The sequence below is a fragment of the Dipodomys spectabilis genome, unplaced genomic scaffold (assembly GCF_019054845.1).
Source record: "Dipodomys spectabilis isolate Male_0828 unplaced genomic scaffold, ASM1905484v1 ptg000301l, whole genome shotgun sequence".
In the NCBI taxonomy this organism is placed as follows: domain Eukaryota; kingdom Metazoa; phylum Chordata; class Mammalia; order Rodentia; family Heteromyidae; genus Dipodomys; species Dipodomys spectabilis.
This window is the reverse complement of record NW_024870978.1, coordinates 5,090,435-5,097,813: the sequence shown is the minus strand read 5'-3', so window position 1 is coordinate 5,097,813 and position 7,379 is coordinate 5,090,435. Positions and strand designations below refer to the sequence as shown.

Sequence of the window (7,379 nt, the reverse complement as noted above, 5' to 3'; positions counted from 1 at the left end):
CTAAAATGTACATACTTAGTACTTAATGTCTACTACCATAAATCTTAAATACTTTATCAAAAAGTTTTATACCTGCCAAACAGTCTTATTTTTGGCATATATAAGCAAAATCCCAAAATTAAGCATATTTAAAACATTAAAACTGTTTTTTTGGGGGAGGGTCCGGTTGTGGGGCATGAACTCTGGGCCTGGGCACTGTCCCTCAGCTCTTCAGCTCAAGGCTAGCACTCTACCACTTGAGCCACAGCGTCACTTACCGCTTTTTTCTTTTTGCTTATGTGGTGCTGAGGAATAGATCCCAGGGCCTCATGCATGCAAGGCAAGCACTCTACCACTGAGCCACCTTCCCAGCCCTAAAACATTAAAACTTTAACAAACCTAAACACTTGCTGCAATGTTCATTTTGACATGTGCCTTGTATAGAATAATTGAATCCCTCCTCCTACACATCTCTTGAACTACAAATATCTGGAATTATTTTGTTTTTGGCATGTCTATCTTGATTTTATTCTTAAATGTGTGCTTATGTAAGAAGTACATGATTCTAAAATTTCACAACAATTCTTTTGAACTTATTTTTGTTGAATTGTCTAGTTTCATAAAATCAATACAAATTATACTTTATATATAAAAAATGTTCTTTGCTCAATTTAGCATCACATGCACTAACATTGGAACGATACAGAGAAGATTAGCATGCCCCCTGCGCAAGGATGACATGAAAATTCGTGGAGCATTCCATATTTTTACAACAACAGATGCTGAAAGGTATGTGGCCACAAGGGAACCGTACTGCATTCTTGGTGGGAGTGTAAACTTGTTCAACTACTTTGGAAAGCAGTATGTAGGTTCCTCAAAAGACTCCACATAAAACTCCTCTATGACCCATTAATCCCACTTTTGGGAATCTACCCAAATGATCATAAACAAGACCATACTAAAACTACCAGCACAACTATGGTTATTGCAACATTATTTACGATAGCTAGTATATGGAACCAACCCAGATGCCCTCACAAGATGAATGGATCAAGAAAATGTGGTATATATACACAATGGAATTCTATGCCTCCATCATAAAGAATGACATCGCCCCATTTGTTAGGAAATGGAAACTCTTGGAAAAAATTTTATTGAGTGAAGTAACCCAAGTCCAAAGAATCATAGGTCCCATGATTTCCCTTATTTTCAATAACAAATGTATGTCTGGGATAAGCAGAAAAGTTGAAAAGCTATGTACATAGAACCAGATAAGATGATATTAAAGAAATTGAACCCCAAGATAGTGACACAAGTGGTTTTTTCTTTCTTGCTATTGTTTTTAACGTAGTTATAATGAGCGATGGCATTTTTTTTGTTTCTTTGTATGTTTCTCCCCACGCTATAACTCCTGTTTTCTCTGTATTTGAAGTTGGTGCACATACATCTTGAATGTATCCTTCTCTAATTTGGGGAGGGGAAGGGAAAAATTGCTCAAATAAGGATACAGGTTGACCCATTGTAACAATGAGATGCACAAGACACTATGTTGAAAAATGAACTTTACAATTTAGGTGGAGGAAGGAAGAGGGAGAGGAGTGTACTTGTGGAGGTGGAAGGGAAGAGATGGTAGGGGAAATATAAAGGAGGAGGTAAGAATTCTTGTTAGGAAATGTACTAGTTTCCTTGTTCATGTAAATGTGACTCCTCTGCACAGTATTATTACAAAAAAAAATATAAAAATGTTCTGAGATGGAAGAGTTTATTTCCTCTATTTTACCCATATAATATCGCTAACAAAGAAATTAATGCAGAACACTGATATGAAGGTAATTTGAATAAATGTATGTGAGTGTGAGTGCCGCAGCATTCAAGCAAACACACATGTACCTGCTAACTCACGTCATACATATATATCATCATGCTCAGAGTTTAAAATCAGGGCTTCAAGGTCTTGCTAGGCCTTTCCTATCTAGATTGGTGATCTACTATGTAAGCTACATCTCAATTCCTGGCTCTTTGCTAGTTCATTAAACATTTTGAAAAATAATTTCATGAGGTTTTTTTTTTTTGGCCCTGATTGGCTCCCAAGTGTAATCCACAGATCTCAGTCTCCTGAGCAAATATTCAGAGTAGATAGGATTATAAGTGTGACCAGCCAGCACAATGTTTTTAGAATAATTTTAAAAATAAAAGAAAATTTACTTTATGGGTGCCTGTTGTATCATCTCCTTATTTGAAAGCCTTTTGGAGTGATTATATGTCAATTTAATTCGTTTCGGGATTGTGAAAAGATAATAAGTGATGATATTTAAAAGTTCTGGTACGTTTTAAAAAAGAAACTGGAACTGTGGGACAGAAGAAATTTGGCTGTCTTCGGACCTCAATTTGTAAGCTCAGCTCTGTGCATGATACCCCAATGTCACCACCACAGTCTGTGTTGAAGACAAAATGTGATAGAAAACAATCACCATTTGTAATATTTGCTACGCTATTATTTCTTGGGCAATATGAATATTGAATTGAGAGTGTAAGAGAATGGAGAGATTTTATCCACCTTTTTGGTATTGCTGAAAGACTTTTGGAAACTTTGACTCATTTTCTTCCTCACTGTGTGTGTCTTTGGGCCATGCACTTACTGTCTTTAACTATAATTTTTCCCAACACTACAATTGTAATAACATTAGCATTATAACGCATGTTATCTTAAGAATTAAGAGCATAAAACTTGTGAAACACTTAACGTAAACCTATGAATGAGCTTTGAGTTTAGCCAGCATTCTTTTTTAAATACCAAATAGAATGTGATAAGTAGTACAGAAACCATTACATGTAGTGTGAGCAACCAGAAGTAATATCTATTGACCATGCTTTGCTTCCAAGGAAGCCAGTGGATAACTTATGCTGTAAATCAAACTGGTTATCTTATGTTGTGATAATATAAAAATAACAGGGACAGAACGATGAAGGAATGTTGTAGACTGAGGTGAAATCCATATGAAAATGTGCAAAGCTGATAAAACGTAAAAGTATCTGAGCAGTATATTATGTTTTGTATCATTTAAGTTACATCGCAAAGATAAGGAAGACCTAGAAGAATAAATTGTCTTTTTAATATTCTATCGTTGGTCCTTAGAAGGATGAACACTTTCCTCATTTTTGTAGAGGCATCATCAGATGAGGGGAACTATATTTTTTGTTTGCTTCCTTTCATTTATTCTTCAGTTTGAAATCTGAATTACATGAGACTGAAAGAAACCAAGTTAAATTATTCATGCAGGAAAGAACAAAGTAAAATAAATAAAATATATATAGCCTTGTAAAAGATCTAACTAAATTGAGTTATAGAGTCTCAAGCATCAACAGAAAAATGATTTAAGCAATATCATGTTATTAAAAATTTTAAAATCTTAGGAGCTGCTTATTTTTTTCCTTTCTACTACCTTGAATTAATTATTGATTTTCTATAGAGAGATTAAAGATGAGATTAACAAGAAACTTGATTAAAAATGGACAAAAGTTCTGAATAGACATGTTTTCCAAAAAGCCCTGAAAATCGTCTGTGGATTTACAAATTTGTATTTAATACAACGTCTATGTTGGCTTAATGCTTTGTGAGCAGAAGTCATTAGAGAAATGCAATTCAAAATTACTATGATACTACTTCTTAACTATTATAACTCATAAAAATAGCCAAAGAACCAGGTGTGGTGGTAAAGGCTGGTAATTCCAAGTGATTGGAGGTTGGAGTAAAAGGATTTGAGTCTAAGGCCAGTCTTGGGTACTGCACACAGTAAAAACATGTCCTTTAAAAAAACTAAAAAGGTAAAAATGTTGGCTGGTGACACTGTGGAGAAAAGGAAATTTTCTACACTCTTGGTCAAAATACAGGTTAGTGTTCTCGTTGTAGAAAGTTGTATGCAGTTTCCTAAAGAAATCCAAAGTTGAAATATTGTCTGACCCACCAATCGTGTGATTATTTGTCTGTGGGTAACTCATAAATGTATCTGTAGTTCATTGTTACTCACATTATTCACCACAACAGCCAAGATATAAATCGAAGTCCAGTGTTCAACTAAAAACTAATAAAGCAACTGTGGTACATGCACACATATCCTTTTCTGGTGATCCCAAAGTAATTTTTTTTATTATTTTCCTGTTTCCATGTGATTAAGCTCCAAATCAGAAATCCAGATATATGATTTAATTTAACCAAAACTACTTATTGAGTATAAGGACCTTCTACTCTCTACATTCTTCACAATAAGATCACCAAATATGATGAGTCTGAAATAATTAGTTTCTTTTTGACCTATGTTAATATTCTTTACAATGTGAGTGAAATGTTTAAAAAGTAGTATTTGTTTTAGCTTAATTGCTCTGAAGAGACAATAAATGATATTATCAAAGCTTAAAAATGATTTGATTTAAAATTTAGAATTCAGGAAATTGTTTTAACCAGTCTGGTTACTGGAGCCTTCCCTACAAACTCATGAGAAAATTTATATTGATAAAGGAAAAATCTGGGGTTAGATAATTATGAATAAAAAATCATGTCATTCTGAATATGTAGAGCTGCATATAAAACATAGAAAATTTAGCTTTTAAATACCTGAATATGCTAGTACATTTAATTGCAGGGTAAGTATTTGTTCTGAAAGGAGATAAAATTGCACTTATTTTGAAATGTAAACCTAAGTATTTATTTGAATAAAAGACAATGTTTAAAATATCACTCATTCAGGAAACAAGATATGCAGTTAGTTGTTTCTCATGTCAATTATGTTCTCTAAACTTACTACAAAGACTAGATTAGTAAACCTATTCATTGCTTTGTAGGGAAATATCAATTCCGTTTCTTAAAACTGATAAGAATAACTTTTTCTCAAACAATTGCTAAGTCACTGTTTTATATTTTTTGTCAAAGAATCTTATTCGATAAATTTTTATTCATTAAGTTAAATAATTGGCAAACAATATAAATTATGCATGGACAAATTTTATCTAGCACAAGTTTTTTTTTCAAAAGTCAGATCATGGCTATCTTAAAGAACACTAGAAGGCAGTGTGTTCTTTATTAATTTTTAGTTATTTTGTTAATAGATAGTAATTGTCAGAAGTGACAATTCCATAATATATTTAACGTATTGGATTTTACTCCCTCTATTTCCTTCTCATTACTCCTTCCTCCAAAGATCTTCTGTTTTTCACATAAAATTACATCTTTATAGATGCGCATATAAACTAATTTGGAAGACTGAAGCTAAACTGCAAGATAATTCAAGATGTACAGAGAATTAATATGATGAATAAAAACCTGAATATTTTTTGTTAACCTTTGAATTGAGTTATCATTATTATTATGGTTAGGATCCCAGGATTAGAGAAATAGAAAATTTAGGTTCATCAGAGGATGACCCATTGCAACAATGATACTCACAAGACACTATGTTGAAAATGAAGATTACACCATGGGGAGGGAGGGGTAAGTGAAGTGGGGAGGGATGTGATAGTGGGAGAACAAGAAAGAAGTGGGTAACAATGCTCAACAAGAAACGTACTCCTTACCTTACACGTGTAACTAATCCTTCTTTAAAGCACCTTTTCAACAAAATAAAAATTTTTTAAAATAATGAACAATAAAACCTGACTGGAAATAGAAAAACACTTAAAAATATATTCAAAATGCAAGTAAAATTTAGACCTACAGGCTGAGCAAGAGTTAGGATAAATATGAAAAAGTGACTTGCTATTAACATGATGATTCGGTTACATCTAGGCTTAGGATTAGGAAATGTGTGGCAGTTAGAGCTGGGTTAGGATGAGAAAAATATGTAAGACATTGTGTAAAACTGCCACATATTTTAAGAAGAATGAATGGCAAGAATGAATGAAAACCAGTCTGTGTTACTTTAAAGATTCAGATATAATTTGGTTTAAAGTGAGAGATACTTTTTTGTTCCCATTAGGGTTAGGGAAGGATAAGCTTTACGGTAAATTTTAGTTTTCCAATAAGAAATAGAAGCCAAAAAAAATGTGCAATTGAATAGAATCTAGACAATTTTCCTTACATTAGCCATTTGGTGTGAAATCAGAATGTGATTTGGATTAGGTTTCTGGTTAACCGGGGTTGAGGATAGAGTAAAGAAATGGGTTAAACTAGTGGCTCATGCCTATTATCCTAGTTACTCATGAAGCTGTTTTTGAGGATCACAGTTCAAAGGTAGCCCAGGCAGGAAAGTCCATGAGATTTGGTTATCTCAATAGATGCAGAAAAAACATTCGACAAGATCCAACACCCTTTCATGATGAAGGTTTTGGAAAAATTAGGAATCCATGGAACATTCCTCAATACAATAAAGGCTGTATATGACAAACCTACAGCCAGCATTATACTCAATGGTGAAAAACTAAAGCCATTTCCTCTTAACTCAGGAACAAGACAAGGATGCCCACTCTCTCCACTTCTCTTCAATCTAGTATTAGAATGCCTAGCTACAGCAATAAGACAAGATGCAGACATAAAGGGGATCCAAATAGGGAAAGAAGAAATAAAACTCTCCCTCTTTGCAGATGACATGATCTTGTATTTAAAGAATCCCATAGACTCCACTCCCAAATTACTCAAGCTGATTCAAAACTTTGGCAAAGTAGCAGGTTATAAAATTAACCCCCCAAAATCAATGGCTTTTCTGTATGCCAACAATGAGAAAAGTGTGGCTGAAATTAGGAAAGCAACTCCATTTGTAATAGCCCCCCAAAAAATAAAATACCTAGGAATTAACTTAACTAAAGAAGAGAAGGACCTCTATGATGAAAACTTTAAAATCTTGAAAAAGGAAATCAACACAGAACTTAGAAAATGGCAAAACCGTCCATGAGATTTTTATCTGAAATTAACCACCATAAAACACAAAAGCGGTGCTATGAGGTAAAGAACTCAGGGATCATGCCCTGGCCCAGAGTGCAAGCCCCACGACCGACAAAAAAAAAAAAAAAAGAAATGTTAAATACTAAGTAAAGCTGAAACTTTTTAGGTTCTAGGAATTTAGGAAAAGCTGGGATAATGGAAGTACAATGCATTTCACAATATCAGGGTTTGAGATCAATGGGTATAATGATTCATATTATGGAACAAAATACATTCAGAGTTAAGAGTGAAAAAATCTGTAGGGTTTACAGAAAACCTGCAATTTATTTCAAGAATTACCAGTGGAATTTCAGTTAGGCTTGCACAAAACGAGCATTTTTCATACATTTTAGAATTGGGATACGAGTACTGTCAAGGTTATGGTTAGGATTCCAGCCATGGTTAGGCTTAGAGTAAAGGAGAAAAAAAATGAGGGTCAAATTGAAGGTAAATTTTAATATATGCCTGATAAGAATTAGAATGAATGTAT

General features: G+C 33.6%; 1 non-coding gene across 1 annotated transcript; it reads left to right on the top strand.

Moving 5' to 3' along the window:
- Positions 1 to 641: 641 nt before the first annotated feature.
- Positions 642 to 748, top strand: LOC122127493. Its single transcript, XR_006151168.1, has one exon. It is a non-coding gene; the product is annotated as a U6 spliceosomal RNA (small nuclear RNA).
- Positions 749 to 7,379: the final 6,631 nt, after the last annotated feature.